General features: G+C 33.5%; 1 protein-coding gene across 1 annotated transcript in view; it reads right to left on the bottom strand.

Annotated features, from left to right (window-relative positions):
- Positions 1–12,706, bottom strand: part of slco3a1a (solute carrier organic anion transporter family member 3A1a) — a 77,253-nt gene extending 64,547 nt beyond the window's left edge. The window contains exons 1-2 of the mRNA XM_089116465.1: positions 12,665–12,706; positions 7,197–7,357 (exon numbers count right to left, since the gene is read on the bottom strand). The gene's annotated coding sequence lies outside the window, so the exon portion shown is untranslated. The remainder of the gene's footprint in view (positions 1–7,196; positions 7,358–12,664) is intronic.
- Between the last annotated feature and the right edge of the window lie 198 nt (positions 12,707–12,904).

Below are 12,904 nucleotides of genomic sequence, written 5' to 3'. Positions count from 1 at the left end.
TCGTACAATATGTACGAATTAGCAAAATCGTACTAATTTGTACGAGTGAGGTCGTATGAATTGTTAACAATTAGCCACCTCGTAAAATTCGTGAATCGTTAAAGAAAGAAACTACAATCACATAAAATGTGAACAGCATAATTGAATAAAAAACTATGAGGAAATATACAAGTATGCTCTTTTTAAAATGCTGATTATATGTAAAAACTATATATTTCAAGTTTATTGTAAAATACGCACAAATATACACAAACACACACAAATAGCTATGTATACTGTATATGTATTTTGAGAGCATAAGAAGATCAACTTGATTGGTGGAAATGTATATCTCCATGGGATATGTAGTTTTTCACCATGCTGTTCAGTCAACATGATTATTTGAAAAATAAGGTTAATAATGTGGGCTAACGGGTAGCAAATATTATCGATTAACAACCTTGTAGCTCACAGCAGGGTTGTCTTTAAAACTTTATACTAACTTTATAAACTTTTTACTTCTGGAACCCGACTGGTCCACTTTGTTACAGAAAATGGTCATTCTGCCATGTAAACATTGTATCGAGTAGCTTCATTTAACACATTTTAAACCCAATCCACTGAATATCCCTCTAACTCATCATTACACTATCATCATATTTATCCAGGAGCGATTTACTTGGTTTGGTTTGATGCATCGTTTGACAACTAAACTGTCCTCAAAATGAGCCCAACGCCACTGTTCAATGCCCTGTCCATTACACTGCAAAGTGACTTTAATAATCCAGATTTCTATGTGATGTCTGTATCATGACCACAGAAGTGACACAGGATTAGTTATCATTAGCTGGCACTTTCTCATGCTTTGATTTCCAAGCACTGACAGTCTAAAAATCGCACTTTATGATTAAAAGATTTGGGTAATGAAACTTCAGTTAGATGAAAAGCTAGAAGAAAAAGGCTAGAGCTGAGCCGCCACCATTGCCGCTTCTGCTCTCTAGCATTGCCACATTGCGAGGGCTGGATCAATCCCCAGTTTTAAATTTCACTGAGTAAGTAATCCCTTTAATTAAACTTTCCCACCCAGGCGTTGTAAAAGCTGGCAACGAGAAATAAACAGACATGCTATCAAATATCTTCACACAAGGGTTTATTCACAGGAATCTTAAACTTTACAGATGGAGTTATTTTCCCATTCGGAATGTTTGAAATTCTCCGTCTGTTTATTTTTACCTGTAATTAAGAGTTCACAATGGAGAAGTGCCAAAGCACAAGCAATAGGCTGCTTAAATTCATAAGGGTATGTAGATCCTAATGACTTGTCTAGTAAATATCTATTGCGGTTTATTGTTAATTCACTCGGTTGTCAGGCACTTCATATTTAGAACTTTTAGGGGTTCCCAATTCCCATTGTGGCCATCATTCCTTATGGATTTCTGGTATAAAGTGTTCTTTTAGGTTTAATATAGCCCTAATGTTCAATACAGAGTGTGTTTTTCTAAGAGTAATAATATATAACTAAACTTAATCTATGTAAGTATGTGGGTTATTTCATGTGCACCTTTTAAAAACCTTTGTAAACCTTAAAAATGCTTGGGCTTGAGTGTTGCAATTCCTATCAAAACTGTATCCCTGACATTTAGAAATATGCTGTGATGTGAATATAATGCATATAATCAAGACAATGTGATAAAAAGATATGATATTTTGAATAAAAATTGAATAGTCTATATCAAATATTATGGAGCATGAAAATGTACTACATAGATAAAACCAAACACAAATCAAACTGTTATTAAGATCAAAAATTTATTCTGAGAGTTTGATACTACATATTTCTTCTGTCCTTTCCCTGCACTCTTAGAAGAAAAGGTTCTATATAGAACCTTAAAAGGTTCTATCAGCGCTACATATTTGTAACCCCTAAAAAGTTCTATACACTCTTAAAAAAGGGTTCCTTTGGGTTCTATATAGAATCCTGGGGTTCCATACTTGGCCAATAGAACCTTTTACCCCCCAAAAAATGGTTCTATATAGAACCATTTTGGAGTTCCATATATGAAGCGGGGGATGGAACCATTTCTGGTTCTAAATAGAACCATTTCTTCTAAGAGTGTGACTGATACAGCTTTATGGGTGTGATTGACGTTATAGCCAGGGACAGACAATGACATAACCTCCTTTCAAGGGCACATAAAAAGCACTAAAAGGCCTCTGTTCTTTCTGCTGGCACAGAACCGGTGAGTTTACCATCAGGGATAGCGATGGAGAAAACAAACAGCATGTTTAGCAATTCCGAGGCTCTCGCTCTTGAAAACCCCAATAAATTCAGCTAGAGTTGAAAAGTTGCTGACTGTGCTTTCACGGGCCTGACTGTGACAGCAGTTTGGAGACAGGGTGCCTAGCCACCTCTCTATTCATTACAAACCCATTGGTAGTATGGGTAGACAAGAATGCACTGAAGAAGGGCAAACATAAATGTCTGTCATGTCGTGACAGGAGCCACATCTTTTACTCAAAGTGACACAGTTGTTAACAGTGTGTGCTATAAAAGCTACCTGGAATGATCATGGCCACATTATTGAGGCAAGTAAAGTCTATGTGTAATAAATTCTATGTTGAATGAAATAAAATATGTATTTCTAAAGCTACTTTTTGTAATATCTATGAGGTGTTTTTTTAATTTAACACAATGATGACTTTAAATTATCTTTTGAGGGTAAATGATACATTTGATATATATATATATGTGTGTGTGTGTGTGTGTGTGTGTGTGTGTGTTTGCTAAGTGATTAAAATGTATAATCTAATTAATTACATGTAAACAAATAAATTGCAAAATTACCCCGAAGGTAATTTAACCTGTTAAGTGTCACCCCCTTTTTTTGAATATAAAACATGAAAATGTGCATTTTGAACTTAAATTCTTGTAATTCAAGAATGCTTTGGAATATAGACGTAAGATTGGTCTCGTTGTAAAGAAGACATTTGGCAGATTTTTGTAGAAGTGAAATAAATTCAGAAAGTGAAACAGAAAAAAAGTTAGATTTTATGAAAATGTACAATATAAAAAATTTAATTATTAATTATTAATTAATAATTGGGTCCATTTCCATATGTGTTTTGAGTGATATGAACCATTATTTCCACAATTTTCATACAATTTATAAAGCAGGCATCCTATTCAGAAGTAATATGAGAAGTTTGGGAGACTCTCAGAATAAATTTTTGATCTTAATAACAGTTTGATTTGTGTTTGGTTTTATCTATGTAGTACATTTTCATGCTCCATATTATTTGAACTAGACTATACAATTTTTATTCAAAATATCATATATTTTTTTTATCACATTGTCTTGATTATTATGCATTATATATATATATATATATATATATATATATATATATATAATCAACAAAAAAGATAGATTATACATTTTATTATTATAACAGTTTATTATTATTAAAGTTTATTATATGTTTTCAGCATAGTTCGAAAAAACTCCCGTAGATTGTCTTTGAAAATAGTTTTGCTAGTTTGTATTTGGCATTTTGCATACACCCAATTGGCTCACATCCTGTGCAACTCTCAGAAGGAAAAGGCTCCTTCATTTCATTTGTCTTTTAAAACAATGCAAGCCAGGCATGTACTCGCCCTTTTGTCGTGGCAACTGCCTCGGCTCTCATTCAACCAGTGGCATTCTAGAGATATTTATAAATGTTAAATAGTTCTCTCTGTGGATACAGTCAGATTCGTTGCAATTCAAATGGGGTAAATGTGTCCTCTGAGAGAAATAGAAAATACAAAAGTTGTTCCACTCTACATTATAATGAACAGTACTGCTAAATGCATTGATGCATTCATCTGACCTGAGTAAGATAAATCTGAAACAGCCCAGCCAATTCCTGTTTACACGGTCACAAGTTTTACTGGCAGGTTAAAAGGGAAAAAAATCTCAGAGAGATCTGTTAAAGATCTCGCTATTCCAACAACGTGAACGAGATTTTCCTCCAGTGGAGATCTTTTTTTAAAGCTTGTGTGTTGACCTCATTAGGTTGCATGTCTGCATTCATTTACAGTGTTTAGGGGAGAGTTTCAAAAAGTTAATAAAGAGAGTGTATAAAACTAATCCATATGAATTGAGAGGTTTAGTCCAAATTTTCGGAAGAGACTTGAACGCTTTACAGTATATGATGAACCTATTTAGTATAGTATAAACTGACAGTATAAACATTAATCAGCGAACCTAAGCTCACGAGAATGAACCTCATTAGTTCTTGCAGAAGCTCAAACGTGCTGCATAACACCAGAATGAACCTCAACCTTAGCTTAAAGGACCCCATAGACCTCCATTATATGACCGACAGACAAGAACGGTTTGACCTAAAAATCTCAACATTGAAATTACTGTGGAAACAAAGACATCTACATATTGGATGCCTTTGAGGTAAGCTAAAACATATCAAAAATTAATTTCAAAGTGAACTATCCCTTTAAACTTAAGCTCTCCGATTTAATAAAAAACAATATTGAGAGAGAAAGTTCTTCATTTGTGTTCGAAAGATCAATGAATGTCTTTGGAAGTACATGAGAGTGCGAGTTATTAATGTTTTTGGGTAAACTATCCCTTTACTAATAAAACAATGGCAGTATTGTAGTGAATCAATCAAGCCTGAAACGTACACACGAGTGAGTATTAAGTATACGGAGCAGGGGAGTTGCGGTAGCTTTGGTGAGCGTTTAGGGACCATTTGAAAGCACTTACCATATTTATCCCATGAATTATTCATTTGTTTCTTTTTTCCTCAAGCATGCACATATGCCAAATATCTAGAGTCAAATTCAGCTCACATATAAAAGCAAAGCATGAAATCACAGTCACAGACAAACGGAAATTAAATACTGACAATCGATTGGCTGCATATTCATGCTATAATAGTTTTATAACAGACTAAAGTGTATTACAATCTGACATCATGTTTTTGAAAGAACCTCTGGTTACACTTTAACTTGTTACAACGCAATTTTAAATTACATACAAGTACTGAGTAATATTAATTAACAACATGTACTTACTATATTGTTAGGGTTAGGATTATGGTTGGGTTTAGGGTTAGTTGCATGTACTGTATAAAGTACATGTAACATTCAGATACTGTAAAATGAACTGTAACAGGATCTCTTATGCTCACCCACATCAAAAAAGAAATAAAAACAGTAAAGCTTTAACATATTAATATAATTTAAATCACTAATAGTTGTAGGTTTCATTAGTTAACATTAACAACCTTAGTTAACATGAAATAAGAATTAACAATATGTCTACAGCATTATACATTTCAACTGTAAAAAAAATATTGTTGGTTTAACTTAAACAATTAAGTAACCTGGTTGTTTGAACTGGGAAAAGTGAGTTAATACAATTAAGGAGATCGATTTAATCATCAGAAACTCAAAATAATAAGTTATCTGAACTAAATACATTATTTAAGTTGATTTGACAAAAGAAAAAATGTTGTGATAACAAATCTTGAAAATATTTTTTTTACAGTAATACACTATTAAAAAAGGTTTTATTTTTTTAACATTAGTTAATACACTGTGACTAACATGAACAAAAAAAATTAGCAAGATTTTTATTAACTATAATAACATTAACAAAGATACATAAATACTGTAAAAATTCATTCATGTTACATGCAACTAATATTACCTTATTTTAAGTGTAATTTATTCCAGTGATGTCAGAGCTGAATTTTTAGCATCATTACTCCAGTCTTCAGTGTCACATGATTCTTTGATTTGATGCTCAAGAAACAATGCAGCATTTTGGGGGAAACTGTGATTTCCAGGATAATTTATTTGAAGCAGAAATCTTTTGTAACATCTTTTTAACGTCAATTTTTACTGTCAAATGGATACATGTGCTGAATAAATGTAAACATTTCTTTAGAAAATATATCTTTTAACATTTCAAGTTAACATCATGAATGAACATGAGTTTGCAAATGATTAATATTTAAATGAACACTATATTAATAAATGCTGTAAAATCATTGTCCATTTGACACCTCAACTAACGAATTTGAAGCTTATAAAGTGTTCATATTTCTTTTGTTACGATTCAGTCATGAGAGAAAAAAAGGTTCATCCCTTGTTTAGAACAAAGTACAAATTACCCTTTCAGAAAATTCCCACTAACAGGCATAAGCAACAAGCAACAGGAAGTCTCATTTAAATTCAGCGGCAGTTTCTCGTTGATATACGCACAGCGATAAAGGGACGGGTAATGGAAAGTGAGACATATGCATTAACGCTGAACTGATAACATTTTCTAGCAAACTGAGAAATGCAAGGAGCAGTTTCCACCCCCTTCCCACCAAAAATCATCTAGTGGCACAACAAGCAGCTGTTTGTGAAAGGCTGAGGCGTTTGATTCTGCCTTCTCGGTGCACAGCTTGTGGCTCTACAGCAAAGTAGCTCAAGCGTTTCCTTCCTGAGGGGGAATTTGAAAAAGTAATGGTCTCATCTTTCCCTTTTGTAACGGTTCCTCCGCAGATGTCTAGTGAAAGCAGTGTCTCACAAAGGACAGTGGTTATACTGATATATCTCTCAAGACAGATTGCTAAATGCACGTCTATTCACTGTCAGAGAGGGGTGCAGAGATGACCATTTTTGTAGGCCGAAACCTGGAAATGAGTTAGCACTTCCGGTTCCAAAGTCCTGAAGTCGTGGGTTTTCTTTGGTCTTTGGTTAAATGCTTGAAATAATGGTCAGTAAAAAATATCAGTAACCAAACAGTTTCTGGTCCCATTGACTTTCGTAGTATCTATAGAAGTCAATGGGACCAGAAACTGCATGGTTACTGATATTTTTCTAAATATCAGAAAATGGGCTGTATGGATTTGAAAACTGTAAAACCCTACTGTTAAACTCTGGGGGAGTTGTAAAATGAGCCTATTTCCAAAAAAAGTGGAGTATCCCTTTAAGCATGACATGATATCACACAGCAATAACAAACAGGTATTAACTCATATTTCCATATGGCATGTCTGCAAGACAACCATGAACCAACTGTAATAGCAGAATGGTTTGAAAGCAGAGAAAGAGAGATGAGAAAAAAAAGAGAGATTCAGTGGCCTTTGTTCAGAAAGAGCCATACACATTCCTTTGAAGATTATCCTATTGGCTACTGAAATGGCATTAAATCACTCACAGTTCAAGGTAAGCAGTTCAGAGGGAGGTTCCTTAAGAAAATCCATCCAGCTGAATAATTGAAGTGTCTGAAAACCATCCATGAATATGCAAGAAGGGAATCAAAGTGTCTCAACCTCTCTCTTGCACCGGCCTCCTCTGGGATTCAACAGCACATCTGGGCTGCAGAGGAAAGAAACACCCTTAGTAGAGCACTGAAGACCTCTGCCTCAACATGAAGGGTATTACTGAAATAAAATGGGAAAAAAAAAATCTAATCAAATCTAATGTGCTGAGGCTGCAAGATATCGAGGACTGCAGATGATACCAACTATAATTCAACATACACAACTGCTAAATTTTCTATATATTGTAATCATAACTTTTAATAACTGATTTAGTGAGATCATTGTTTCTGCCTAATGAATACATGATGTTAGCTAACTGAATGACTTACCATATTTAGAACTGTACATTTCTGGACATATGGGCATTACTTGGACACAGTCAACTCTGATAATAAATTACTAAATTGTAAAGTTCAAACATAGCCTATATATTAATATAGATTTTGACGAAAGTGTTTGTACGGACGGAATGTTGAGGCGCACTGGATGGCAGACAGGTGCGGGCCAATATTTCCAGGTTTTAATTTGGCCTTAGAAAACCAGTAAAATTGACTTTTTCACCATATTAATTTGTGAATATTTAAATGTTTTAAAGGGGCCAAAAAGTCATAAACAAATAAATATCTGAAAATTCGTTGAGATGTAGGCTACACTACCGGTCAAAAGTTTTAGATTGGTAAGATTTTTTTTAATGTTTTTAAAAGAAGTCTCTTCTGCTCACCAAGGCTGCAATTATTTGATAAAAAATACAAAAAAAAAAGTAATATTGTGAAATATTATTACAATTTAAAACAGCGATTTTCTATGTGAATATATAGTGAAGTGTAATTTATTCCTGTGATCAAAGCTGAATTTACAGCATCATTACTCCAGTCTTCAGTGTCACATGATCCTACAGAAATTATTATAATATGATGCTCAAGAAACATTTATGATTATTATCCATGTTGAAAACTTCAGGATTCTTTGATGAATAGAAAGTTCAAAAGAACAGAATTGATCTGAAATGGAAAGCTTTTGTAACATTAATCACTACCTTTCAAAAGTTTGGGGTCAGTAAGAATTTATTTTTATTTATAGGGGAAAGAAATGAGAAAATACTTTTATTCATCAAGGATGAGTTAAATTGATCAAAAGTTACAGTATAAAGACATTTATAATCTTTGAAAAGATTATATTTTAAATAAATGCTGTTCTTTTGAACTTTTTATTCATCATATAATTTTGGGTGGAAATGGTACACGACTGTTTTCAACATTGAAAATAATAATTTATATTTTTTGAGCATAAAAATCAGCATATTGGAATTATTTCTGAAGGATCATGTGACACTGAAAACTGATGTAATCAGCAACAGTAATGATGTTGAAAATTCAGCTTTCAAAGTACATTTTAAAATATATTAAAATAGAAAACAGTCATTTTAAATTGTCATAGGCTAATATTTCATGGTTCCGGCCGATGATTGGGCCACAACCATTCCGGTTTCTTCACCGGGGGAACTCCAAGGACTATTTTGCCGAATCTGTCTGAGCATGTACGTCTCACACAATCCAGGAAATACAGGATATTTTATGGGAAATACTAAAACGGGAAGCCAGTAAAAGAGCTAAAATACGCGAAAAACCCAGAAAAAAAAAAAACGGGAGGGTTGACACTTCAGGAGTGAACTACAATATTTATAGTTAAATAATATATATTGTTCAATAATTTCTTTATATATGTCTTTTAATAAAATGCATAGATAACATTCATATTAACAATAATAATGATAATAATAAACAACACACTATGTAGGCTATATAACTGCATTATAAGTGTTAATTTAGATGCACTCATACTGTATTTCATAAAGCTAGTTAAAAGTAAAAGACACTAGCTTGCCTGTGCAGGATATATGATGTTTCTAAGACACTCCTGCAGTATTTCACACATGTGTGTGGCAATTAGAGCAAATATAACCCCTGACAGTTCAGAAATTGAGGAACTGACCCCAGGGTACATATAATATTATCTATATTCCCTTTGGTGCCACAAGCATGCAATATCTCTATTTCATTTCATAAGACATTAAAACATTGTCCTAGGAGAATGGTAATGGCCTTCCGCGCTGTGAACTTCTAACCCTGCAGCGAGAGAGCAGAACTGAAAACCACATTTTACTGTCTGTCAAGCATGTAATGAGCCGTCACATTGTCTGTGTGTTCATATGGCCCATTTCTTGACATTGCTTTGACTTTTCCAGATTAGTTTTAAAATATAGAGATGGCTAAAAATGGAAACATTCAACAATTCAGGTGAGACTAAGCTCTGGATGATTCATAAGTAGTTCAGGTGATTCAGGAGGGCCGTTTTCATAGCATTCAAACCCATTACAGTCTTTTCATTTCATCAGCCTCAAATTAGGTTGATAATGTTTTTTATGAGGTCAGTATGGAGTTAATAACACAGTATATACTGTAATTAAGATAACATTACTCTTTTAGTTTAAAAAGTAAAAATTGCATGTAAAAATAGTTTTTTTCACAAATAAATGGCTTTAAAAATCCAAAAATAATGATATGTTATCCCAATGAAGGGATGTTAAATAGATAACAAATTCCTAATTAGATGATGAATAATTAACAAGCCATGTTTTGACCGATTCCATATGTTAGACTTAATTACTCATAATCTATTCATGGTTTAAAAACATGAAACGTGATGTGGCATGAACTTTTTAAAGCAGCTCCAGATCAAAAATTAGTGAAGGTCACTGGATTAACTGAGAGAGGCTTTTGTCCCCAAATTTAGAAGCATCACAAATTATTTACATGGCATTTACATGGCCATTTTGTATTGTGAATATAGTCAAAGCTAAATAGCATGACATCCAACATAGGATTTTTTAGAAAGGAAATTTTAAAAGAGAAAAATGAGTTCTGGAGAATCAATACATTATAAATACAGTAGTTTAATGCCATGGTGTGAATAATATGTAATCCATATAAAAGCCTTTCTGTCCTAGTGACAAGCTGATGTACCCTTAATGGAAAATTTGGCTGCACTTTATTTTAAGGTGTCATTACTGAGTGATATTAATTACCGTATAATATTAATTTCTGACAGTACTGAACACGCGAGAAACTGCACACTTCAGTTACGGATGACATGAATCACACACACACCAGCTCAGTCAGGGTATTTAAAGCATCCCATCAGGTAGGATTACCGCCTGGCATGGGAGCAGAAGAACTCGGCACGGCAGAGACGTGCAGTTGATCAGCCGAGTGTATGAGTGACAAGTTTGAATCAACACTGAATTAAAAACATGTCTTGAACCGAATCAGCATATTAGAATGATTTCTGAAGGATCATGTGACGCTGAAGTCTGGAGTAATGATGCTGAACATTCAGTTTTTGATGAAAACATTCCAGGACTTTCTCCATATAATGGACTTCAATGGGAACCAAACGGTTCAAGGTCCAGAAGAGAGTTTCAGTGCAGCTTCAAAGGGCTTTAAACGACACCAGACGATGAATAAGGGTCTTATCTAGCGAAACGATCAGTCATTTAAAAAATAAATAAAAAAGTTTAAGTTTTATAAGCACAAATGCTCGCCTTGCTCTGTTCTGTGATGCACGTTCATGATCAAACTCGTTCATCAAAATGAACAAATCTTTTTTCGAGTCATGACTCGAAGGGTCCTAGATAAGACCCTGATTCATCGTCTGGTGTCGTTTAAAGCCCTTTGAAGCTGCACTGAAACTCTCATTTGGACCTTGAACCGTTTGGTTCCCAATGAAGTCCATTATATGGAGAAAATCCTGGAATGTTTTCATCAAAAACCTTCATTTCTTTTCGACTGAAGAAAGAAAGACGTGGACATTTTGGATGACATTGGGGTGAGTAAATTATCAGCAAAAGTTATTTTTAAAGTGAACTACTTCTATAATAACTGAGCACCAAATCAGCATCATGTGACACTGAAGAATGGAGTAATGATTATGAAAATTCAGATTTGCATCACAGAAATAAATTCTACTTAAAATATATATTTAAATAAAAAAACAGTTATTTTAAATTGTAATAATATTTCAAAATATTATTGTTTTTACTGTATTCTTTTATCAGATAAATGCATCCTATGTAAACATAAGATCATCATTAAGGATCCCAGTCACTCAAACAATAGCCTGTTCTACTGCTGCAGTCAGGAAAATGGTACCACATCTTTTGGGCCAATAAATCAATCATGGATCTGCTTCCTTCAGGCCACCCATATCTGTATTGAGGAGACAGCACGGCTGCCACAAACAAACTATAAACTCTATGAGCACCTTAATCAGTATGCCAGTGCTTAGCATACAAATGGTTATTATTATCCATTCAAATTTTGTTTGCATATATTTATCCCGTCACAATTTAGACAGAACAGATTCAGTGTGCTATTTTAGAATAAATATAATGTATCGTTATTTTGAATTTTGTATTTTAATTGATTTTTGGTAATATTATTTAAGAACATATATTGATGAATTGATGGAGAGATTTTTTTTCTATGGTCTTGCATAAAAAATAAAAATGACACCTATAAGACAACCTCACACACTTACAGTATTTAACTAATTTAATCTAATCTTTTTTTCATCCTATGCCAATTCTGTCATGGTCAAATTGTTTTGATCATACTGAACTCTAGTGGCCAGATATGGACAATACATTTAATTTTGCATTTAATTTTTACCTTTCCATGCACCATGTCATAAAGCTCGAACCATTTCAAATTGGTTGCTTGAACATGACAATGAGTTCACTAAAATGATACAGTCAATATTCTCAACCCAATATATCTTTGGGATGTGGTGGAACGGGAGCTCCGTGCCCTGGATGTGCATCCCACAAATCTCCATCAACTGCAAGATGCTATCCTATCAATATGGGTCAACATTTCTAAAGAATGCTTTCAGCATCTTGTTGAATCAATGCCATGTATAATTAAGGCAGTTCTGAAGGCGAAAGAGGGTCAAACACAGTATTAGTATGGCGTTCCTAATAATCCTTTAGGTGAGTGTAAGTGCACACTGATGTTATGTCTCTTCCACTTTAAATGCTTGATCTAGTTAATGTTATGGTGTCGACTTCACTATTCTCTTTTCAAAGATTTTTTTTTTTATAAAAAAAAAAAGTTATGGTTATCGTTGTTGTTGTGAATGTGCCTTAAATTCACCATTAAATAAAAATGACAATTCTTATTTTTTATGGAAAATTATTAATAATGTTTATAATGTATTATAATGTTTATTATAAATTATTTGTCCATGAATTTTTTTTACTTATAAAATTCACATGCAATCGTAATCTTTAATCAAAATAACTTACCCTTTCTCTTGCAGTGAATCTCTTCTCTGATGACCTAGCAAGCTATAACAAAAACATGATGCTATTTTAGGTTTAATTTGTAGAATAGGCAACACAAACATTATTATATGCCTGCTTTAAGAGTGTGACTTATGACTCAGAACATTTTATATACAAAAACCTACCAGAAGTAAAAGCAATAGTCTAGGCTACTCGCACCACCTTGTGGCCTTAAACAGGTTCAATTTCTGAACAATGTAA

The sequence above is a fragment of the Pimephales promelas genome, chromosome 10, assembly GCF_988280905.1.
Source record: "Pimephales promelas chromosome 10, fPimPro1.hap1.1, whole genome shotgun sequence".
NCBI classification, from domain to species: domain Eukaryota; kingdom Metazoa; phylum Chordata; class Actinopteri; order Cypriniformes; family Leuciscidae; genus Pimephales; species Pimephales promelas.
Note: the sequence above shows the minus strand (reverse complement) of the source record. Positions and strands in the feature narration are given on the sequence as shown.